Source organism: Heloderma suspectum, chromosome 1 (assembly GCF_057233095.1).
Source record: "Heloderma suspectum isolate Gila_16-S chromosome 1, 16-S_ref, whole genome shotgun sequence".
In the NCBI taxonomy this organism is placed as follows: Eukaryota; Metazoa; Chordata; class Lepidosauria; order Squamata; family Helodermatidae; genus Heloderma; species Heloderma suspectum.
In genome coordinates this window covers 93,379,108-93,405,175 of record NC_139458.1, presented here as the reverse complement: position 1 = coordinate 93,405,175, position 26,068 = coordinate 93,379,108, and the positions used below count along the sequence as shown (strand labels likewise).

General features: G+C 41.4%; 1 protein-coding gene across 13 annotated transcripts in view; it reads left to right on the top strand.

The window, feature by feature from the left end:
- Positions 1-26,068, top strand: part of LDLRAD3 (low density lipoprotein receptor class A domain containing 3) — a 357,700-nt gene that overhangs the window by 5,675 nt on the left and 325,957 nt on the right. The window contains exon 2 of one of the 13 annotated variants that reach the window (XM_084851230.1): positions 21,656-21,912. The exons of the other annotated variants lie outside the window; for them this stretch is intronic. The gene's annotated coding sequence lies outside the window, so the exon portion shown is untranslated. The remainder of the gene's footprint in view (positions 1-21,655; positions 21,913-26,068) is intronic. 13 annotated transcript variants of the gene reach the window in all.

Genomic DNA, 26,068 nt, shown 5'->3' with positions numbered 1-26,068 from the left:
TGCATTTCTGCTGGCTTTTATCTTGGTTCTTATTTTAGTTTTATTGTGTTTTAAACTTAGAGTTTTTATATGATGTTTTTCTCTGTCATTATATTTTACATTTTTAAGTTTGTTTTGTGAACCACCCAGAGAGCTTTGGCTAATGGATGGTATAGAAATGTAATAAGTAAGTAAATTACTTTTACAGAGTTCTAAAATTAAGAGAATGTAGAGCAGAATTAAGATTGTCCTTGGAATGCCTTTCTGCTGATTAAGTGAGGAACTGTGTTAAGAGCATATATCTTCTCCCAAAGCTCTCTTATTACTTGTGTCATCCATGACACCACCAATGCATTCCCCCAAACCTACCATATTCCTCTAAGTATCAGCACATTTCTTTATAGATCACTTTCAGGTCTAGCTTCCTGGCCTTTCACTGAAGAGGCTGATCAAACGTAAGCACTAGTCTAAATCCTTGTTGCCTTTCTGGATCAGTGGTGAACATTAGGGGCTCAATCCTATGCATATTTAGTCAGAGAAAAGGCCTTGCTGGCTGGGGAATTCTGGGAGTTGTAGGCCTTTTCTCTGTCTAAACATGCATAGGATTGTGCCCTAAATCTGATAAAATGCATCACTTGTAGAAAGGTCTCTTATTGGAAGGAAGAGAACTGCGGCATTATGAGGTGGTCTCTGATCAAAGGGAACTATTTGTATTTTTCTGTTCCATCCTAGCATGGGATATTTGAAAGGTATTTCTCCAATAAATTGTTAATGTGCCACTGACATTGCTACATGTTGAATAAAACCATGTGAAGAGTTCCAGATCAGACTGGTAGTATTATTTTTTCACTAATTTAGTTACTTGGGAATATAAAGATTAGAAACCTATGGGATGAATTGTATCAATAGTGAGAAGCAAAGTGGTGATGTCACTGTACAAAAAATAGCAATAGTAGTTGAAGGATCAGAATTTGCGCCCATGCAACCAAAAACATTTGACCAATTTTACTAACTTTACTTCCCCTCCCCCCAGAATGTTATCCGATAAGTATTGGCAGACTCCATGATAAAAAGTTACGTTTCCTCAATTGAGAACAATTGTTCAAGTCACTCATCAGTCCCAATTTCACTTTGCAACAGTGTTGCATCAGCAATTAATAACTGAATGTTGTCGTCTTTGGGTTTGTTTGCCATTTGATGAAGTAATTCTTTGGAACATATTGACAGACTTTTCATCAAATTAAGTTGCCATACTGTTTCCTCCAATCTTAGTAATAGTGATTTTTTTAAAAATAATTGCTCTTGCGTTCAGGCCTTTATGAAGTTCAACCCTCTGCTGATATCCTTTTTTAGTTCTAAAATTAGTATTGTAAATATGATACATAGCTTCACAGACTAAAGATTAGAGATACTACATATGCAACCACGTTAATGGCCCATGAATGTCTCAAGTTACATTTTTAATTGTTTAATCCAGGCCTTATATTTTACTCCTGAAGAGCTTTGTAACCTTTCTTGAGAACCTAACTGAAGTTAACGAATGATCCACAGAACAAGAACATTCTTCAAAATTTGAGGGTGCAGAATTAGACCAAACCTTGCTTCTTTTATCAGCAATTTTGATCAATTCCCCTTATTTCATTTTTGATTTGTCATTATGCTTTGAATATACTTATGTCTACACATTTGTAAACTATCTCAGTAGCATATTATCACGTTATGGTCAATTAGCTTCTTTGATAGCTTAGCTTCTTTCTTGGTAATGGCCTGTTCACATATTTCATTCACAGGTTCTTTACATATGACACAGGCTTTTGCTTGGCTCATTATTTCAGAATAGTACATCAACAGAGAATAATGGCACATAAAAGAAAAAGTCAAAAGAAATTTAAGAAGATAACTCGGAAATAATTTGTTATAAAAACTTAATTCCAGTTAATTATATCACAGTTTTTGATGCTAATTTGTCCAAACTAAAGAAGGCATTGATGTCAATTTCTTGTTTGGATTCTGCATGGTAAACTCTTGGCATGCACACAAAATATATGGGCTTTTAAATTATTATTGTCAGTCACTTGCAATGATATAAAGTTACTTGTACTTTGAGGTAGGTTTCTCAGCTTTTCATGATGTTGAGAGGCCATGTCTCAACAAGAAAGTACAAAAATAATGTTTTGGCAATTTGTTTCAAGGTAGGCACTCTAAGACTGTGTTTGCTATGATCAAGTCAGACATTGGAAAGTATTTGTTCTGTTGCCGATATTGTCTAAGATGAAACCCATCAGTATAATTTGTTTTTGGTAAAAACATACCTGTTGGTCCCATTGTCTTCTAACCTCCAAGTAAACTTTGCATTATAGCTATGTGTCAACTTTGGCATAAGGAGCAATTTATACTTCACAGGTGCCACACAATTTGCTGTGCTGTTGTTGGGTGATTTTTAAAATGCCACTTGATAGCCCACTTCCCCCCAAAATGCAGTGGTGTGGAGGAAAAAATCATGCATTCTGTGTGGAGAGCTACTGCACATACAACATGGTGATGAGAGTGGGATTTATTTAAAGAAGGTGGCCACAATGTGTAAATGTGCCTTTTAGAGACCTGGTTTGCATGACACGACAACCCACCTTGGATTAATTTACCTGTGCAGGCTGTCGTGTTGTGCTGGGCGCCCACAGGTGCCATTTTTGCATGGCACGTGCCGGCACCCAGCTTGCTGTGGCTTGTTGTGTTGTGCAAAGCCAGGCAGCAGGGGTTGTTTGAGGGTTAGACAACCCTCAAATAACTATGTCTTATTTTAGGGTTATGAACTTGAGCACACTCCAGGAGAGAGTGGAGGACAGGAAGGCCTGGCGTGCTATGGTCCATGGGGTCACGAAGCGTCGGACACGACTTAACGACTGAACAACAACAACCATTTTAGGGTTATTTGAGGGTTGTTTAATCCTCAAACAACTGCTGCTGCCTGGTCACATGACGCAGCAAGCTGAGTACCTATGAGCACCATGCAAATATGGTGGCCTGTCGAACTTCTGTTAATGATAAATGATGCTACTCTGTGAAGTGCTAATCTATCCTATAGAGGATGTGTGTTTGCCAGAGCCAAAAATAAAAGACCATGACCACTAGACACTTGAAACTTGGCATGCATACCAAGAGACCCTAGGGGTTATTTGGAGTCAAAACACACATGTTAATTTAAACTTAATTTAAATGGGTCCATGTGTTTGAAGCCTGCAGTACCACCTTCAGTCACTAGGTGGCAGAATTCCCTAACTTGAGCATAGATGTATTTGTTTATTTAATATATTTTTAACCTGCCTTAGCTGGGGGAGTAGTTTGAGAGATAAAGTTATGTAGCTTCCCCCTTCTCTTGCTGTGGGACAGCCCCCATCAGGTGAGGGCTGTCTCTAGGGGTGCCAGTTGCCATGTCTTCACTCAGATGGGGCAGGCACGATGTGTCTGACTGACAGCTGTGTAACTTTGCTTGAAGGCTTCGCTGTATTAAACCATGGGCTATTCCAATGTATGTGAAGCTGGGTATGTTCACCAGTATATAATAAAGGATGACAAATATAACAGTTTCTGGTATGAATGTCTGTTGGTATGGTGGCTCTTATTTCAGAGCTCATTATTAACAAATATCTCTAGACAGCAGATACTATGCTTATCTTTGAGATATGAAGCTGAGAAAGTAAGATTTTCAGAGCTATACCAAAGGCCTTTAGTTGCACATCTCTAAATGGAAAGGTGTTTTGCATCCTTTCAGTGTATAATCTAAATATTGCACAGGGAGTCTTTGAATGGATAAGATAATTGAGATCTCCCATATTGTTAACTTCATTTTTTCTTCCAAAAGATTAGCAGTAGTATATAATTGTCTACGAAGCTAATGGTAATCTGGTGGGTTTGATGCTAGTTAATGTAATGGATTAATACTTAATCAGAAGATCATTGGCCATCAGTGGGAAAACATTATCAGGTGATAAACCAGAATGTTATAATAAGAAAACAGGTGAAATGCACACATACAGGAAGTGTCAAATATTTGGCTACATATGAATGATTTTATCACAAAAATGCTGAGTTTTCATAGCTGGGTTAAGATGTTATGAACAAATAGAAATGATGGGTTCAAAGTTGCCAAACGGCTCATGCAAGAATGTTTTTAGGAGTGGGCATGTGCCTGTCAAAATCAGTGTTCTGATTGGGTTTTTATATCTGTGATATAGGTGCATTTCTTGTGTGCAGGCATCCTGCCAGAGTACCTTTACGTTCTTTAAAGTGTGGAAGCACCCTAGCCTTATGTAGTTATGCCCGGTGCTGAATAGCTCCATGATTATGAAGTGATGGGGGAAAAGGGAAAGGAGGAGGGAAACCAGAAAGATAAATGCTAATCTTTCCAGAGGACTGTCATCAGTGGAATGTCTTTGAGAAACAATGTAGTCATTATTCTAGAATGTCTTTATCTCTTAAAAATGAGGCAAGGAACCATGAAAATCTTCTGTTTGAAATCTTCTGTTTACATTGCTGGTAGTTATCTCTGGCTGCATTCAGATAATCTGCCAAACAATAGCTTGGAGGATTGTGAATAAACTCTATGCTCATATACTTGCTTTACTCCCATTTCCTCTGAGCTTAATTCATTATCTTCTCTCTTAATCAAAATATAGTTTGCTGTTAGGCCTGAATGAGAAAGAAGTAACTGCAGTTTGACCAAACCCTCCCAACCAGGATTGCAACCTATGGTTTGATCCTGCTTTGATGAGATTTCTCAAACAACAGTTTGTCAATTTGGCCATAATGGTAAACTGTGTGTTTATTATTATGTATATCCTGCCTTTCAGGATATGAATTCTTCCTATATGTTTTACCAGTAAAATAAAAATAAATAAATAAATAAAGAATAAAAGAATATCAAAACATAACAAGTCATAAGTATCCTTTCCACGGTACAGTTGGCGTCAGTTGGCCCTCTTTGCCTCCTGTCCTCACTCTCCTTCCCAAAGGTCAGGTAGTGGTGGATGGGGGGGATGGGACAGTCCAGTTGGAGCAAGCTTTGATGGTTTCTCTGATTGCCTCCCTGTACTTTGATTTGAAAAGGAGGTAATTAAGCTTCATGTGCCAGGAGGAGTGAGGAGGGAGCATGAGAGTATAGTGGTTGTTCACAGTCTTTGAAACCATGGTTTAGAACAGAGCTACAGAACCTCAGGGCCAGGGTCCAAATCTGGCCTTCCTGAGGACCTGATCTAGCCCTCAGGGGTTCCCCAGATAGCCATGCTATCTCTTTCCAGACCACCAATCATATTGTGGTTTCCTGTATTTTGTGCAGTTTCCCCCCCCCATTTTAAAACATTGAAATGCCTCTCCAAATGCCCCCCTTGCCCTTGGCCATTCCCCTTTGCCCCTGCCCACCACTGAAATACCCCCCCCAAAAAAGCTTTTTGGAAATGGAATTCAGCCCTTGGATTGAAAGAGGTGTACCACCCCTGGTTTAAACAGTCGTCTGAATAGAGTCTTCAGCTTTTTGAAAAGTGGTGTAGCCATTGATTGATCTCTTGGAAACTCTCGTGAAATGACATTGTTTTCTTCAGATTACTTGTTCCATTATATGCTGATAGCATTTGTGAAATTTGTTTAATTAGTGTGCATTTTCTTATAGTAAATAGCCTTTTAATAATGATGTGTATGGAGACTGGAAATCCTTGTTTTGTCTCACTGTTAGTTTTTGTCATTACTCTTTGGGCTCTTCAAATGCTGTCTTGATCACTCTATACTTTTCTGAATGTTGTAATAAATAAGAGCTGAGAGATGGAAGCTAATATTTGAGATTTCATTTTGGTAGCTATACAGTAATATTTTTCTGGTTACTATAAATAGTATCCAATAGGGGCAGTGCATGTGTGTTGCTAGCCCCTCCGAGCCCCAGTCCTCACGCACCCCACCCTGCCAGCCTAGGTCCGCATGTAGCTGTGATATTGTGCTTCCAGGAGTGCAGGAGCTTCCATTGCGCTTCCAGGATATTGTGCTTTCCTCCCCAACATGAGGAAAATGCTCATTTCTGGAAGGGGCAGGTCACACCCCTTCCCGAAATGAGCGTTTTCACTTGTGTTGGCAATTGTCCCAGAAGCACGATATCACGACCGCACATGCACAGCCCCTATTATACAGGGTGTTTAAAAATGATGGACCCAGTTTCAAAGCAGTATATTTCATGATGGCAATGTGTTACAATTACACCAGAAGTTACAAACGGTTTAATGAGTTATCAAGTTTTACTAAGTATTTTATAAATGCTCTATGTGCCCTCCACCTGCTGTACAGACAATATCGAGATGATAGTTGAATTCGCCCCAAACACCTCTCAAAGTGTCTTCTTCCACTGAAGTCACCACTGCCGTGATTCTGTTTTTGAGGTCATCCAGATTAGTCGCTAATGGTGGCACAAAAACAGGTTCTTTGACGTACCCCCACAAGAAAAAGTCTCAGGGTGTAATGTCTGGCGATCTTGGGGGCCGAGAGTGTAGTGCCAAGTCTTGGGGTCCTGTGCGGCTCAAATGACATTGAGGCAGTGTGTCATTTAGAAAATGTCGAACCTGCAGGTGCCAATGTGGTAGGGATGGCGGAGAATTTCTCCCCAAATCTTCGGGGGGGCCGAGCGCCAACGCATTCGGCCCCCCGAAATCGGCAGTGAAATTCTCCGCCCCCCCGCCCCCCCCCCGGGACGGGACTTACCTGTGGCGAATGTCCCTCCCAGCGGCGGGTCCCGGCGGCGGTTCGGCGGCGGTTCGTCACGGGCGGGGGCGGCGGCTGGTCTCCCGACTGGCTGCCGCCGCCACCATTGCAAAAAAAACACCCTAAAGTAAAAAAAAAAACAAAACCCTGTGATAGGCTACGTGACGATTTACGTAGCCTATCATGGCTAGATTTCCAAAGTCAGCCGTGATAGGCTACGTAAATAGTCACGTAGCCTATCACGGGTGACTTTGGGGAAAAAAAAAAGCGCGTACGCAAATGGCGGCGGCCCATGGGCACGCTATATAAGGGCACGCTATTTGTGTTGCCCTTATTTTCGCCGTAGTCTACGTAAATCTTTACGTAGACTAGATGTGCCAAAATAAGGAACGCAAATGGCGGCGCCCATGGGCCGCCGCCATTTGCGTACGCACTTTTTTTTTTCCCCAAAGTCACCCGTGATAGGCTACGTGACGATTTACATAGCCTATCACGGCTGACTTTGGAAATCTAGCCGTGATAGGCTACGTAAATCGTCACGTAGCCTATCATGGGATCTTTTTTTTTTTTTTTTACTTTTTGTTTCGCGGCCGGGGAGACGGCCTGAATTTCTGAAATGGCCTGAATTTCGGCCGGGCGAGGCAGGAAGCTTCCCCCCCTTCGCCTGAACTTCGGGGGGAAAAGCGAAGCGCCTCCCCCCCACCGCGAAGCCAAGCTGCGAAAAGGTAAGTGACTTTCGTACATCCCTACAATGTGGCGGTGCTGTTTGTGCCCTGAGAGAGGCATCTAGTGGTTATCATTTGAAACTCTATGCCCCACCCTTTCAAGTGGTAAGAGTTTCATTCATGGGTGGTTCGTGGTTGCAGAGATATAGCAATTTCAAATCGGGTCCATCTTTTTGAAACACCCTGTATACTAGCCTAGATGTAGAAGTTTACCTTGGAGTAAAAATATTTGAGTCTTCCAAAATGAAGCTTTGGAATTCTTATGATACTTGTAGAGCAGCCTTTCCCAGCCTAGTGAATGTTGATTATTGAGTGGATTAGAAGTTAAAGCAATAAATAGTCCGCTCCAGATACTTTGGACTTCATCTCCTATCAGCCTCAGCTGGCATAACCAGCGGTCAGGAAACCTAGGAGCTGTAATCCAGGAACTTGTAGAGTTCTGAGATCTGGTTTAAATGTCTTTCCTAATGAATAAATTGTGTGTATTATATTATTAAGAACATATAATGGTTTATTCTTTCCTAGCACCAGAGCTGTTGTTGCTGAGCATATCAAAATGCATCCAGAGAATTAATTCAAAAACACCTTCAACAATTTACCAATGTTATAAAGCATTATCGCTCCAAGGGCTCTTCAAAAGTCAAGCAGAGATTTGCCTGGAGAGCAAAATGCAGTGTCATGTTAAAACATAAAGTACAAGAAAGCCTTGCACTGCCCGAAACCCCTTCCCTGTATTTTGAATGCACATAGGACCTTTCATAGCCTTGTATTAGGTATACTAGCAAAGTTAACCTGGAAATCTTTTATGTAACGAAAATCATTTTGTTCGTTCTGGATGCATTAGAGTTAATAGACTACCATGTTAATGGCAGAAATTTAAAGGAAATCTTTTCTTTCAACTGATCGCTTTTGGTTGGGCTGGTGATGATGAAGTCTAGAATAGCACCTTGGAGGGAACAATCTTATGGGGATAGGTGGACGCCTCTGAACTCAGAGGTGACCGCCTATCCAATGCAGGACAGGAGAAGTACGGAGGGGATCATCTCCTCCATAATTCTCCTGCCCTGCATTTGTGGCTAGACAGCTGATTTGGATGTCTAGCTGCAGGAAGTTGGAGCTGGGGTGTGGCGGCTGGATGACACATAGGATGTGTTGTACCGGCATTTCCACCCGCCCCACCCTGTCCCTGGGAATGCCCCTTTTATGCTGCTCCGCGCTGCTCTTACCAGCGCAGAGTGCAGGGCCATTCCACACTGCCTACTAGGCAGCGTGGGAGAGGGTGGGGGTTCGTTCTCTGGGAACTGACCTATCCTATAGCTGCCTAGCGGCCGCCTAGCAACCATAGAATTGTGCCCTTAATTATGTAACAATATATTTTCGTTTCACCATTCAGCATGGTCTGACAATAACAGATGTATGTGCTGTGTTAAAAAAAGGTATGGAGGTTAGTAATTGTACACAACAAAGAATCTTGCAGCACCTTAAAAGATTAAAAAATGCATTAAGCGCCCTTTTTTGCCATAATAAACTAGTTACAGTTTTCAGGGTGTCACAATATAATTTGTTTTTGTACCAACAAACTAACATGGCTACCAAAAATATATGACTGTGATGTGTTTTGAAATTAATGTCTAATTTGAGACATGTTTGATTCTATTACTAGCATGATCCATTAGTTTCCCTTGCATGTGCTAAATTTTTATGTGTATTTTGAAGGTTTCTTGCTTTCTTGAGAACATGCCTTGCATGAAAAGTTAACATGTGAAAGGGAAGGCTAGTAGGCAAGCATGATTTTAATGGGAGGCAAAGCTTTGAAAAAAGCAACCCCCCCCCAAAAAAAACACACTTGAGATGTTTCATTTGCAGGATAAGCCCTTACCACATCAGTAACTGGACATTTATTGGCTCTGAAGCTGTGATACTGAACACATTGTCATTGAAATTCCATTGAAATCAGTGAGATAAAATTTAAAATAAATGCATTCATCACTGGTGCATAAATTTAGCTCAGGAAACTTCTGCCCCAGCAGGTTGGTACAGCAGCAAGTTTCTAAAAATCTTGTTGCATCTATTAGCAAGTTTACATGTCAGAGTATAAAGTCTGTCCCCTAGATCAGAGGTTTCCAAACTGTGGTCCATGAGCTCCATTCAGGTGGTTCATAGAAAGGTTGACATTCACTATTCTTCAAAATACATATGCAGGGTGAGTGCTAAAGCTGACAAACACTATACCCATCTTCACAGAACCTTGCTTATAAGAATAAGTGCACTGATTGCATTAGAAAGGCAAGAATACAATTCTTTATATGAGTTATGTATTTGTTTTGATCTGAATAACAACCAAAAATGTATCAAGTGGGTCCGCCGAGACCACCAGCGATTTTCAAGAGGTCTGTGAAAAAAAGGTTACGAACCACTGCCCTACATTTTATTTGTGTAGACCAGGAACAGATGGCTGCTATATCTTGGGGAGGGGAAGGCTTCCTTCTCAGGTTGTCATCCAGAGGCTGGAAATGTATTTTGTTAAACAACCATCACAGATGGCCAGGTTCTAAAATAAAATATGTGCTTCCTTTCAGTAATGGCTTCAGTTATGGAGAACATGTCAGGCATAGCCGATAATTGCATGCAAAATATAAAAAAAGGTGTAACATGGAGGTTTGGAACTTATTCTCATGTCTTTTGAAAACTGTTTTTTAAGGGCACACAAGTTTTGGTTTAAGTCAAACCAATAAAACAAATAAATAAAATAAATATGGGTTGGCCTTGGCAGCCAGACATCTTGCTCTTTTCTGAACTTTCCAAAGCCAATTCCAAGGTCTGAGAGATTCCTCAGTAGGTTGCTCCTCACTTTTTTCCAAGATTGGGAGTAAAGTATTATCAGCCCATTTGGGGGGGCCCTGAATTTTCTTAAGAGTGAAACTGTGGATAAGGTTACTGCATCTTTATTAAAATTTGGTACAATTACTGACTTGGGCTGTAGAGGTGCAGATAAATTTATTTCTCTGTCCGTATCTGAACTGTGGGCCATTGGCTGACCATTTCTTTTCTGGACAATTTCTCTGCTCCATGAATTATTTTAAACCAATAGCATAGTCTGCCTCTTAACTCTGTTTATTCAGGAGTCTTTTGTCAGCTAATTGGTGGATTGGGAGAAGTTCACAACGTGCTAATAGTGCCTGGTTCCTGCTGTTTTCCAGTTCTTTTTCAAGAACTCATGGGGTGAAATTGTATTGTCTTTTCTGTTGATTTCCTTTTACTAGCACAGCAAAAGTAACCGACTTTATGTCAGTTCTTGCTTCTTTGTACGCTGGAAGCAACAGGAGATGTATCCTGCTCAGAAACAACAAAGATTGCAAAAGTATGCTGCTATGCAAGATTGTAACTTCAAAGGCTTATAAAACAGAATTGTATCAACACCCTTTGGTAGAAGGAAGAGTAATACGATCAGCTTCTGTTGCCTGTGAATGAGCTAGTGAAAATGAGTAGCACCTCTAGTTAGCTTTCGTAATGTAAAGACAAGGAAGCAATAGGTGAAGTTGGAGATGAGGAATAATGCTGAGCAAGTCAGATATGCATATTGGAAAATCTGTTTCTTTTAATAAGGTGACAGTGTAGGTGTATGCTATATTAACGGTAATCCAATATGTTTTAGGACAAGCTTTGATTTATGTGCACAGTTGGGAAGGATGTTTATCTTTTATGTTAAGTATTATGTACCTGAGCAGCCACTGGTGAAGTTTTCTGATGTTTAGATATTTGCAGTTTGGAAAGGGTGAACTTTTTCTAACTAACTTCCACTGTTCCCCAGATAGATTCTTACGCAGGACAAGCAGCTGCATGGTACAGACTTGAGGACCCAGCAGACACCTTTCTCTTATTGCATTGGGACAACATATGGTGTAGGAAGTTGCAAGTGACCCACAGACACAGGCTAATATATGTTGGTGGTGTATGAGGCAAAAACTGTAACAATTCGTAATTTGCTGTCCCTAAACAGTACCTCAAAATCTGTCACCAGTTACAGGCCACTGTCCTAACCTGTCTAATGGTGGGGATGGCGTTCTCCTAATCTCTTAGGTATGTGTTGCCACTGTATAAAATACTGGCAAATGGACCCAGCTTTGCATGGGTTAGGAAGAGCCTTTCGTTTGATACAACAAAGCCTTACACACCTGTCAGAGTTGGAAACACTGTGCCTGCCCCATCTGAGTGAAGCCATGCCCACTGGCACCCTAGGCATGACCTGTGCCATGGTGCACCCCAATAGCTCCCTGAAGGAAGGGTCTGTGCCTTCCATTCCGCTGGTGTGGAGCAGGGCTTCCCCACAGCAGGGAAAGGGCAGGCCTATAATTCTGTTCCTCAGCCTACTAATCTCCCCAGACTTCAAACTGTGTGGACTGCAAAGCAATGTGCTGGTTGGGGAAGTCTGCCCTTAGTGGTTGAAGGTGTTACTGCAGGCTTCAACCATGCAGACGTATTTAAATTAATTAGAAGATCCAGTTTACAGTGGATGCAACTCAGGCGAGGAGGGGTGGGGAGCAGGTGATTCAAATGCTCCCTTTCTTCCTGGCCTTGTGTGCTAAATAGTGAATGTGGTTTTAATGGAGATGGAAATGGGTGTACAATATAAAACAGGATTACAACTTGAAGTGGAAAAATATATGTATAGTGTTTATATTACTTTTCAGCCAATTTCAGTTTTTGTTTACTAATTGCTATTAATTTCAGGTTTTGTTTACTATTAATTTTATAGTGTTTAGCATAGTAATATGTGACAAACTTATCAATAAATATGTGGTCTGAATCGTGCAGATGATAGTCAGTTATAACATTTGCAGAACAGAAAATATTGAGATATATATATATATATATATATATATATATACACACACACACACACACACACACACAAAGCTCCAAATGGAACAACTCAATTGAGAGAGAGAGAGAGAGAGAGAGAGAGAGAGACCAAGGGAAGAGGATGAAATGTGCCAGTGGCAGGGGGCACATTAGAATAATAGGAGGAGTTAGTGACAGTTGGGAAAATCAGTTAACAAGTAGGAGCTGAGGCAGTTGTTAGAAGAGAGAATTAGTTGAGTTAGAGTTGGGAGCTGACAGGGATAGCAGTTAGTGAGAATACAAAAGTAAGTTTAGGCTGTTAGAACCATTAGTTCTTATAGTTTTTCACATGACTACTTGTTCTGGATGTAGTTTGATACAGCAAAGCCATCAAGCAAAGTTACACAGCTGCCAGAGTTGGACACATTATGCCTGCCTTGGCCCCTAGACACAACCCCTGCCATGGTGACCCCCATAGTCCCTTGAGGGAGGGGTCTGTCCACTTCATTCCCCTTAGGGGGGATCTGCCCAGCAGAAGAGGGGAGGGGGAAGCCATATAAGTCTTTCCCTCAGACTACTTCCTCCTGGTTTCAGACTGTCTGAACTGCAGAATTATGCCCTCGTTAAAAAAAGTCTGCCATGTAGTGCCTGAATATGGTACTGCAGGCTTTAACCTCACAGGCACATTTAAATTAATTATAAGTAATGTGTTTTAAGAAACAAATAACCCTGAGGTGTACATCTGTAAGGTTCCCTTAGTATGCATGGCAAGTTTCAGGTGTCTAGGTTTCATGGTCTTGGGGGACATACAAATAAACAGTTACATTGAAACAGTACACCTTTAAAAAATTTGATTGGCCACCATTTTGTTTCGAGATGGGGTGTGTGTGAAATTTTCACTGTACCTAAAACCATCCCAGATACAACAAATCCTGAAAGTTTCATAACAATTGGATGTATAGTTTTCGAGTCTATCAAGGACATACAAACATATACTTCCTTTTACATATATAATAATATATAATATAATTAATATAACATAAGAGAAGAGGACTATTTATAAAGCTTTGTAAAGTAACTCTTCTAATTTGGCTTATGTGAGCATTTTAGTTCTGACATCAGATTTAGGTGCCTGAGGCTCTTCCTAAGTCAGGCTAAAGCTTTCAGGCAGTGACTGAAGTGCGAGACTTTCTTGCACCTTATGCATATCCAATATTTTGGATAACTAGTAGCCAATTTTGTGGGGTTGTTGTGTCTTTGTATAAGTTACTTAAACACTGTAAAACTGTGCCTAGGTAATCTGTGGTGTATTATGTTTTGGTGTTAAAAATTGTATTTGTTAAAAATTGCAGGCAAAGCTTTTCTTCATGCCAAGTAAAATGGGTTTTGCACGTTTTGTAGGCCCCTAGTTTGTCATCGCTGAGTTCTTCTGTTTCAGTAGTATCTGCTTTTCAGTGACTGAGTGGTTTGTTAATAGACACTTAAAGCAGTGTGTTAAAAGTTGGATTTGACAGCAGTTTCAATTTAGGCGGAGACACCTTGCGCTTCTGTGTATCAAAAGTTCAGAGTTACTGTTTTTTTTAAAATGAAGGATATTTGTTTTGGCAAAAAGGGTACAACTGAAATATATTTCAATGTATTGAAATAGGAGACAGTATTTTAAAATAGTTTACCCGTGATGTACCTCAGACTGCCTACTGACCTTTAACTTAAATAGACCACGGGAAACTTCACAGACTAGCATCATTTGTCATTAATAGCAGTTTGACAGGCCATCTTCCTTACTGTTGGAAAAAATTCCTATAATCCTGTTAACTCTCCTTCCACCAACTAGCAGGTCATTCCTGTGAATACTCTGGTACTGTGAATACATGGTATTTTAAGATATATTCCCAAGCCAATTTTTTTGGTTCATTTACTTAAGTAGATCTCTTTGAACTGATCTATACATCCAGCAAAATAATGTGGTAAAGTTCTTCTGGGCCTGTATCATTTCATATAGCTATAGCATGTGGCAGTATAATGGATGTATTTAATATTTCAGTACAAAACCTCCTGTAGACTAGTCCACTGGTGTCTTGCTTACAGGTAGTGGTGGTCAAGGCTGGAGGATGTCCTTACACAAAATCAAAGAGAGTCTGGGGTCAAGCCAACAGATTCACACCAAGAGTACAGCACAAACAAGGATGAATATAAATGGGAAGTTATAGAGGTTTAGGCCAGCAAGAAAAGGAAAGAATACAGGATCAGGCAAAGAAGAGTCCAAATGTGAAGTCACTAGACAAATCAGAGTCTACTTCTAGGAAGTGCAGTGGAGGGACGGCTAGATAGTCAGAGGCAAGGAGATCAGGGACCAGAGCTGGGGTGAAGTCATTGTTCCAGAAGCCCTCCCTGCTAAGAACTGAGGTGTATAAGCTGGAGCTTTCAGAGCCCCACTGAGGCTCTGAACATCAGGGACTACTAGAAGAAGTCCTCCTTGTGATGAGGGGCTTCCTCATGAGGAGCCCTCATCTGCAATCAGGCATGTCTTCTTACAGTGATTGTTCTGGACTGTCCCTTGAGACATTGTCGCTCTTGGGGGCTAGGTGGTTGCTCAGCTTCTGCCTCAGAGTGGGCTCTCCCTTCCTCTTGCAGGGAAGAGCTCATGGCCATCTCCCCCAAGGGCCTGGGTTCCTCCTGGCCTGGGTTGCTCCTCAGTGTGGTTAGTCTCTGGGAACGCTAGCTCTTCCTCTGAAGAGGATTCTTCCAGTGGTGATGTGACAATGGGGAGATCATTTCTAGCAGAACGTTTTCTCAGATAATGCTACTATCTGATAGAGAATTACAAAATACAAACCTCCCCCACCTTTCCACTTGGGGCCTGTTCAGTCGTAGCAGCAGCAAACTGTGGGTTAATCAACCCAAGATTTGGGCATGCCACTGCTGTTCTGAATATGCAACCTCCGATCTGCTCCGATCTTAAAACAACTCAGAGTTAACCTAACAACTAATTGTAGGTTAACTTTGGTTTGTGTAACCCATGATTAACCCATAGTGTCTGGTTTCGGACATCATAGAGTAACTTTCAATCGGGCCATTCATAGGTTGCATATTTAAAGAGACAGTGGCATTCACCACAGCAGATCACATTTTGCTGCCATTAACATGTGAACTAGGTCCTGTAGTTTGAAGTAGTACAGTCCCAGAAGAATTCTAACTTTGCGATTTTGCTGAATGTGTAGATCAACCAGTAGTCTTTTTGTGTGACTTTAAATCTGGAAAATGGAGGTAGGAACATATTGCCTTCCTTTGTGTGGGTTTTAGGAGAATACATAAGTTGCAAATGTAGTACATGAAGCCTTCAAGTATTTGCAAGCAATAGGTGCAATATGAATACTAAGCATTTGTTTGCAGGGAACAAGGAGAAATGAGGAGCTAACTTAGCTGCCTATTACAGGTCTACAGATATGTGCCATGAGGAGCTGCCAATTGGCTACTGAAATCAAGACTTGGATTATGAATTCTCAATAATAGTGTTTGAGCCATAGGCAATAGTAGAAAGTGACATACTGTCCAAGTGTATGTTTCTAGACGAGAAGTCAGCACATATTGTAAAATGTAGAAGATGTACTACTAGTAGTATTGGGGGCACTTAACAGGGGACTTTTCAAAAGTCACAGTTAAAGTTAATATTGTTTACAAATAGCATTATATTAATATTTTATTATAAATAGCATTATAAAATATAATAAAAAACACCCTCAGTTAGTAAGGGAACCCAAAGCAGGATCTCAGATGTCAAACAGAATGTACATATGGGAGAAGGCAGTTCTTAAGATATCCATTTAGGACAAGCCATTTAGCACTTTAAAGGTAAAAGCCAACACTTTGAATTGTGTCTGGGAATGAAGAGGTAACTATTTCAGATCAGATAGGACTGGAGTTATATCCTTTTTCTGTTGGTGGCATTTTGAACTGGTTGAAGTTTCTAAACACTTTTCAAGGTCAGCCCCATGTAGAGTGTGTTACAGGAGTCCAGTTTTGAACTTAGTAGAACACGAATAACAAAGACCAGGTCTGTGTTCTCAAGGAAAGTGCAAACCACCCCATGTACCAGCCAAAACTGGTAAAAGGCACTCCTAGTCACAGCTCCTACCTGAAATGGTGTTAAATCAAGGAGTATCTCCAAGCTGTGGATCTGCAACTTAAAGGGGAGTGCAGTCCTATCCAGTATAGAATGTGTGCATAACCCCTGGTGACTTTTACACTCCGAATCACACACTGAATCCAGTGTGGTGTAGTGGTTAGAGTGTTGAACTGGGACTTGGGAGATCTGAGTTCTAGTCCCCACTTGGCCATGAAGCTCATTGAGTGAAATTTGGGCCAGTCACTGACCCTCAGCCTTACCTACATCACAGGATTGTTGTGAGGATTAAAACAATCAAGAGGAGGAGGATAATGTAAGCTGCCTTGGGTTCATTGCAAGATGTAAATGACATAATACATACATACATACAATCAGCCATCCCCAACTTGGGTCCCTCCAGATGTTTTGAACCACAACTCTGATCATCCCTCACTGTTGTCTGTGCTTGCTGGGGCTGATGGGAATAGTGGTCCACAATATCTGGAGAAGGCTGCTCTAAATAGTTCTTTAGAGTGTTCAAAGCTCTGTATAAGCATTACATTGTTGTGTAATCCTTACAACAATACTGTAAGATAAGTCAACATTATCTTCTCCATATTACAAAAGAGGGCTCACCGTGAGAGAAAGTAGCTTGCCAGAATCTGCCTAATGAATATGGCAGAAGCAAGTTTTGAACTATGAATTTATACTGATTCTTAGTCTCCCTTGCAGAATCAGCAGTTACTATCATGTGAGGCTAAAGGTGGGAGGCATGGGAATGGTACATGATTAGTCTGTCTGTCTGTCTGTCTGTCTGTCTGTCTGTCTACATTTTTAGATTTAAAAATTAGTACAGTGAACATGGACTAAACACAATCCAAACAATTTAAGGAAAACAGTCAAACACAGCCATAATTTAGTTAGGATGCATAGAATATAGAATAACAAAACCTTCAAGCTGTAAATATTTTCTCTTAGTAAGTCATCAGAATCTCCTCATAATCTCTCTGGAATGTATGATTGACATACCACAAAAGTAGGTACCATATTGCATTTTTCTTCAGGTTTTGCATGGCCTCTAGTAACTTTCATGTGGTAGGTGAGCTTGTCCATTAATAAATGATCCCCAAACCTTTGAAACCAAGTCTTGATACATGTCTGCTAGACTTCAACGGACTTTGATTATTGTTCTTGCTGCTGCTAAATAGTGTATTTGTATTTGTGTGGGGTGGATTGTAAATCCTCTTGAAAAACACACAGAATTGCAAGCATTGAATTCTTGTTAATGTTTTCCTGGTCTTGTTGTTAATCTCTGTGAAGATCTTGTTCCCAAATATATCTGTTTCAGGATGTGATTGATCACCATATGTGGACCGGTATACCAGTTGATCAGTGTTTTTGACTGCTGTACTGTCATATGCAGCTGTGCAATCCTCTCTCTGTTTATAAAATGCAAACTTCTCCAGGAGATGAAGAAGGCATTAGAACTTCTGCTTCATGATATAAAAATAAATAAAATAAAATAATTTCCTGATGGAAATAGGTAGAAGGGAGCAGTGAGGTAGTGCAATGGACGTTTGCCTTGGTGGGTTTTCTAAGGGCTGTGCTTTGGTTCTCCTGGCACAGTAGAAGATGGTGGTTTTTTCTGCTCTTCTTTTGGTGTTAGAAATTATTGTTGGTACCTAGGACTTAAAAAAAACACATTTCTGTCCCTACTAATTTATGTGGACTCCTTGGTTTGGGACCCTGGATGTATGTGTAAAGTAAGTTTCCATGTTTTTGCCTTCTGGGAGAGTTCTTCAGAACTGTTTATTTTAATGTTTAGATTGTAATTTATTTTTTTATTTATTAAATTTATTAATCGCCTATCTGGCTGGTCACCCAGCCACTCTGGGCGATGTACAACATACAATAAAAACAGTTTAAAACAATAAAATTCTACAATAAAAACCTTTTCTAAAATACCCTAACCCACCCCAAATGCCTGCCTGAACAACAGCGTTTTTAATGCATGACGGAAGCTCATTAAAGAGGGGGCATGACGGAGTTCCCTAGGGAGGGAGTTCCACAGAGTGGGGGCCACCACAGAAAAGGCCCTCTCCCTCGTCCCCACCAGTCTAGCTGTCCTGGCTGATGGGACAGAGAGAAGGCCATCCGAGGCTGATCTTGTTAAGCGGCCTGTCTGGTGCTGCTGGAGGCGCTCCTTAAGATAGGCTGGGCCGGAACCATATAGGGTCTTAAAGGTCAAAACCAACACCTTGAATTTGGCCCGGAAAACAACTGGTAACCAGTGCAACTCCTTCAGCACTGGAGTGATGTGATCTCGCCGGCGGCTGCCTTTAATCAGGCGAGCCGCCACGTTCTGTACCAGCTGCAGTTTCCGAACCGTCTTCAAGGGTAACCCCACGTAGAGCGCATTACAGTAGTCCAAACGAGAGGAGACCAGGGCATGTACTACCGATGGGAGCAGATGGTCGGGAAGGAAGGGGCGCAGCCGCCGTATCAGATGGAGTTGATACAGCGCTGTCCGGCTCACAGCTGACACCTGAGCCTCCATGGACAGCTGGGAGTCCAAAATGACCCCCAGGCTGCAGACCTGGTCTTTCAAAGGTAGCTGTACCCCATTCAACACCAGGTCAACATCCCCCAGCCTCCTCTTGTCTCCCACCAAAAGTACCTCAGTCTTGTCAGTGTTCAGCTTCAGCTTATTCCTCCCCATCCAGCCACTCACCGTCTCCAGACATTTGGACAGGGATTCTACGGCCAACCTTGGTGAAGATTTAAACGAGAGGTAGAGCTGCGTGTCATCCGCATATTGATGACACTGCACCCCAAACCTCCTGATGATAGCCCCCAGCGGCTTCACATAGATGTTAAATAGCATTGGGGAGAGGATGGAACCCTGTGGCAACCCACAAGTAAGTGGCCAGGGGTCCGAAACCTCCTCTCCCAGTGCTACCCTCTGGTACCTGCCGGAGAGGAAGGACCGGAACCACCACAATATGGTGTCCCCAATGCCCAACCCCTCCAGGCGGTCCAGGAGGATACCGTGGTCAACGGTATCAAAAGCCGCTGAGAGGTCGAGGAGAACAAGGAAGGAACATTCACCCCTATCCAGAGCCTGGCTGATGGGACAGAGAGAAGGCCATCCGAGGCTGATCTTGTTAAGCGGCCTGTCTGGTGCTGCTGGAGGCGCTCCTTAAGATAGGCTGGGCCGGAACCATATAGGGTTTTAAAGGTCAAAACCAACACCTTGAATTTGGCCCGGAAAACAACTGGCTGCCTTTAATCAGGCGAGCCGCCGTGTTCTGTACCAGCTGCAGTTTCCGAACCGTCTTCAAGGGTAACCCCAAAGTTAAATTTAATAAGTTAAACTTTGGTATAGTGTTACAATTTCTTGTACTTTTCCCTATTCAGTTTGCACTCTGCAAGGGAAAATAAATATTAGTATCATTGTTCCTCTGCTTAACCTAAAAATCTTCTGGTGGAAATATTTTGCATCAGGCTTTTGCTTTTGAATTCTCCAGAGTGTACGTGTCTTTGCTCAGGCATTCAATAGTCTAATAAGTCTAAGTCAGAGAGCTTCGGCTATTGGGCGGTATAGAAATGAAATAAATAAATAAATAATAGACATTTGCTACTGAACCTGAAGAGTTGGCATCCATACATGCTGTAGTCGTTGGACATCGTACTGAAATCAATATGGAAATCAAGAAAAAGTGCTAAGCATTTCAGATTATCTTTCCTCAGTATAGGAAAAAAGTGGTGTTAACCAGCCTTATTTAAAAGGGCTTTTGCTATAGCAGATGACTGGTTGACATTCTCCTTTCTTTTTAAATTAGTTCTGTATATTTACACATTATTCAAGCTGCAGAACGTACTGTTTTATTAGTGACAGGCTTCTATACAAATTGTGGTAGAACATATAATCTAATCAGCATGAGTTTCCAGGAGATTCCTAATAGAACTGTTGAAAATCTGCCAGGGGAGTTTTTAGGCTTTCTAGTAAATTTCTTTAATGGACATTCTGGCCTCTTAGTTGGTTAAGAGCCCTCGGGTTAGCTGCGCGGCACTTGCTTTCCAATTTCTAAGCATGATTGGTGGAGAAATATCTGCTTCATTGGATATTATTATGTAGTTAGCTGAGTCAAACTATATGTGAAAATTGAAGAAGCAGCTTTGATCACTCTGACAGGATGTTAAAGTGCTAACTGGGGTTGAAGAGAGGGGTTGCTTGCCCATATAATTTATTAATTATTTTCTTGGCTGCAGTTCCTGGTGTGTTCTCAGGGGGAACTTGCTTTCAGTCAGCATCCTGATTAGTATAACACCTAATCCAACTTAATTTTGTCTGTGTAGCACTTCAGCTGTGTTTCCTAGTTGCCTTTTATTTTTTGTAGAGATCACAATATTAAGCAATATAGATACACAACTATACATTTCCTTCACTTTTAAAACAAAGTGTTCCATGTTATGGTGCTCGACAAGGCTAGCTCCAGGTTGGGGGGGTCCTGGGGAAAGTGTTCTCAGGGGCAGCGTGGGGGCTCTTTTGGCAATGGGCCCTGGTTGGGTTACCTAGCTGCAGAAGCAGCACTCCAAGTGGAGGTGACTGGATCCAGCCACCCTTGTAATTTTCCACAGTGTTATTCTTAGTGATTTGCTACTTAAATATGTTTGCAATTAGGGTAATTTATTTCTTGTTTTTTTAAAGAGTGCAAAGCATGAATGTAGAATGTAGAGTTGAGGGCAACCTACATAAGCATTGTTTCTCACTCTGACTTATGTTGGCCTCTTTGTTTTCAAATTACTGGGTTTATTTTCAGTTATTAAGGGCCACTTTTCAAAGCTGTGTTTATTTCATGATAACCCCAGCTATCATGAATCTCTCTGGTTGTGTGAAAATTTATCCAACAGGGCCACTCTGCCTCTGCTGGTTCCGTTGCATTTGCAGGACCCACCGCTTGCCCAATGGGACTTCTGTGCTTCTAAAAATTACCCCATAAACAAGCGGAAACACTAGTGGATAATTTCATACAGAAATTATCCACCTATGCATGCCTGCTTAAAAGTAAGCCCTATTGAATTCATTGGGGGAAACACAGAATTCCACTTTTATATCTCCACAGCCTCCCATACAAAAATCATTCAGACAGAACACAACTGAGAAAAATAAAACATACAGAATCAGACCTGTGCAGTCCTTCATACAGAAATCATGTATCCAGAAATACAGCCCCCTCTCCCGCAAACTCTGATTTAATCTCCACAGACCCCCATGAGGAAATCATCCACCATTCAGCTCTCCAAAGTTTAATTGTGAGATACCAGCATGGTAAAGGGCCTGGACAAAGAGTTCAGAGGAGCACCTCGGCACCAGCTCTGGAAACAACTGAAGAGCACGAAGAGCTTTGAATGTTTCCTGTACAGCTGCAAGTACTGAAGAGCTCTGAAGACCTCCGAAGAGCAATTCAGAAGAATGAAGAGTTCCAAGTAGCGATGAAGAGGAGCTCCACAAATGCAGGAAAGGTCAGGAAAAGGACATGAAACAAGCCAGAATGCTCAGATCTAGCAATGTCCTTAATTTACTTTCATCTTGAATTCAGAAGCAGAGACCACTTAGAAGCTGGAACAGAGGTCGCATTTTGGTAAAGTTGGGCATGAAGGATCAAAGGCAAGGGGTATGTGACTGAGGACAGGGAGGGTGGCTAGTTGTGAGGATTTTGTGGATTTGATGTGGAGGCCCAGTGGGCTGGACTCGGCCTGTGATCTGGAGATTCTCAGTCCCTACTGTACTCTAACATCAATTTTTGGTGATAAAATATAGAAGCATAAATTAAATACAAAAAGCAATCGGTGGGACTGACATGCTCTTAAGAAATGATTAATTAGTTTAGCCAGAATGTGATAACATTGTCTACCTACTACAGTTTCCTGATAAATGCAAAGAGAACCCTTTAAGGGTGAATTTGCAGTCTCATCTGTCATGGCTACTGCAGCGTGGCTTGTGAAACCAAGTTTCTTATCCTGCAGGCACAATGCTTGATCAGTCTTGCCTCTGTTGGCAAATCAGGTGTGAAGCTTATCATTAGATTACTTCCACTTTTAATAGGTCATATGAGTTAGCTCTTGTAGCTAGTGTACTGAATACTTCTCACGGTCCTGGGAAGTATAGCTCCTTAGTATTGTGTATGTCTGTGATAGTGGAAGATTTGTCTGTTTAAAGTAAGGACTGCCCCAATCATGGATAAAGCATGAGATGGAAGCCCTATTTTTGGAGCAGAAAGGTTGAATGTGAGGCTACTAAATCCTTCATTTGCCTATGTTATATATATCCCTGCAGCTTCTCTCCCTGTGATAGTTTTCCTTCAGCTGGGCTCAATAGTGGAAGTGAGTCCAGCTAAGAGAAAAGCACTTGTGGGAGATACTATGTGGTGGAAAGCAGCAGGTCCAAGGAAGGAGAATTTTCCTGTACCCGTATACCCATTTTGCTGTAAAAAAAAATGGGTCCCCATCCTTGCTTAATAAGGGATTGGGACAGACACAGGGTTTTAAAAGCTGGGCTGTATATAATGTGAGTTTTATCACAGGTATGTTCCAGAGAGCTTCTTGTGATGTGTTTTGTGCTATTTGGCAGCTGGAGGTATTAGCTTAGCATGGTCTTCTGTTGGTCTTAAGGACTGTGGTAATCATTCCATGTGTGAGTGTATGGAGTCAAGGATTACCCAGCTAAAGCTGCTAAGGATGAGCTGGCTCATAAACTAAATTATGACAGTGCACAGTGGAAGCAGATAATACCTGTTGGAAAGCCAATCCAGGTCCTTGAGATATCTTGAGAAAAGTGCTTTGTAGAACTGTCATTGTTTCTAACACTTTGACCACCTATGTCTGTTTTCTTTTGTGAAGGAAAGTGATTTACATATGTATTGAATATGCCAGATTTTCCCCTAGTTGATGAAAGAAAACAAGGAAGTTCTCTGTCTAGTTCAGAACTGCTGGATCATTGCAACTGTCCGTTTCTTTTAACAGTGACCAAGTGAAAATTGTTAGCCAGCAGCAGTCATTCCCTTAGGCTGCCACAAAGGACAGAAGGAAGCAGGGCCATTCCATCAGTTCTGCTGAGAAGCCATCTCTGTCAGGCTCTCCCTCCATCAACTGTCACCTGGTACCACTCCATTCCATCTGACTTTGGCGGAGGGAGAGAGAGAAAGTAGGGCTACTCTATCAGCTCAGCAGACAGATTAGACATTTCTGGCTTCTCCTCCTTGAACTAATTCCATTCTAGCTGATTGTTTCAGGAACTTTCAGACCCTAGTTCTTAGTTTCAATTTGCCCTTTTCTTCCTCTTTCCTAATCCTTTTTCCTTTTGTGTCATGTGCTTTAGATTATTAGCCCAAGGGCAGGGCCTGTAAATAAATATAACAACCTACAGCATTTTAGTAAATTTACATTTTGAAGCAGTCACATCCACATGAATAGTAATGGGATGAAAGGTTCAAGAGTATTAGCCGTACAAGCAAAAGCTCTTGTAGCTTCCTAAATTTAAGTGCTTGGATGACTAAACAAAGTGGAGTCATTCCACTTCTGGTGCGTGCATGTAAAACATATATTTCTCTAGATTAAGGCGAAGACGTATACATGACTGAGTTCTGCTGGTTAAAGTTCCACAAATAAGATTTGAGAAAGAAAATGTGGGAGCAAATAAAATAGTGCTTTGCAAAATGATGCTTACAGTGTTATATTAGTCTGGCACAAAATGTACATTCATTAGCTAGCTGTTGTGAAATAATTGGCAGAATATATTTTGGAGAGGAAAACAGGTGACTGTGGCTCTTTTGGCACACACTGGGTCTCTACATCTACTCGGGCAATGTATGGGTGGAGTACTGTGGCATGACATGCAGCAATATTCTACAGTCAAAAGAAATGAGAGGTGGAAAATGTCTCGTTTATCTTGTTAATTTCTTTTTACAAAGAAAATTTCTTCATGCATTGTGCAAAACAGATTATTACAGCTGGCAGCATCAACCATAGTATCTTTTCATCTTTCTCCAATTAAATGAAAGTGCAGTTTTGTTTGTGGAAGGAAAAAAAGTGACTTAACAGCATGAATAGCTCCCAGACGCTATTCATACGTGCTGCTATTTGCCGTGCATTTAAATCTAGACTCTTGCTACAAAAGCAGTGGAAGAATATTTCTTGGCTTGTGCACATGATCTTTCATTGGACATGGTTGTCAGATAACTATATGAGATACAGAGAGCCTACAAAGACATTGGGAGAAGTTGCTGCAATGAAAACTATCATTTCAATCCACTGGGAACTTCTCCATTGCAAGATCAATGTCAGGGCCTCTAATGCTTGAACTGGGTGTCATGGACTGACTTGGTGGAACCCACCTTGCCTAGTGACCAGCGTAGGTTTATATGTGAAGGAGTGTGTAACATTGGCCCCTGTCACCAACCAGCAATTCCCTGTTCCATAAGTGGAAGAGAAAACAGGCAAAATAAGTGTGCTCACACTCCTTTTTGCCCTTCCCTTTCTTTGGCCTTTTCTGCTTTTACCAGGTGGGAATTTTTATTTGTCTGGCAGCCTCCACCAAACCAGCCTGAAAACTCTCTGGATCTGAGGTATCTACTTTAGGTAGTGTGTGTGTTAGTTATTAAGCATAGGGTGGGTACCCAAAAAGGAGACCACAAAATTTCAAATAACAAAGTTTAAATTTTACTTGAAAAAAATGTCAATAGAAAAATGTTTTAAAATCTGAATGAATATACACACACGCACACACACAAAACATATGAGTAACAGGGTAATAAAAGAACCAGGGATAAAAGCATCCAGCTAACCTAATTAGACAGTGTTCCTATTTCATCAAGGTCCCTTAACCACGCAATATTGTACTGTCATAGGTCCAGCTGTCTTAACCAGTGTTTTGAGTTGTAGCAGCTCTGTTTCTTTCCTCTGGGACTCTGGGCTGGCTGGCTGGCTGGCTTCCTTCCTTGCTTCCTTGCTTGCTTCCTTGCTTCCTTGCTTGCTTCCTTGCTTCCTTGCTTGCTTGCTTCCTTCCTTCCTCCCTCCCCTATATGCTTCTATTCTTTTCTGGCTTAGGCTTTAATCTCTTAAAAGTATTTGGGTTGTGTGTGTTTTTGCTCCAACCAACAAGAGGGTAGTTGCTGTTCATTTCTGCAACTTGAGTTTCTATTTCCTGAGTTAACACTTTCTCTCTCTTCCTCTGAACTTCTGTTGAATTTTATAATCTCCTGGTTCCTCTTGAGCACAACCTCCTAATCTCTACATATGACTTTTTCATTTTTTTCATCATGGCATAATAACAGAGTAACATTACCAAAACCTTCAGTACAACAGTCCATCATGTGAGAGAAATTATGGGTACAATTCTATGATGTATGCCCTTGATGCTCATTAAGCCTCTGAACTTGGAGGCTTACAAGCATCCAGTGCAGAGCGGGAGAACTGGCGGAGGTAATAATCGCCTCCTTGCTCCTCCTACTCTGTATTTTGGCTAGGTGGGCTTTTTTGCCCATCTAGCTGAGGCACGTTGGAGGGGGAGGGAAGGAGGCTGGAGATGCTTCAGAAAAGCTCATATCCCAGCCCTTCTAGTCCCCTCCCTGCCCACTGGAATGCTCCCTTTATCTCTCTCTCTGGTGAGTTCTCGATCTCG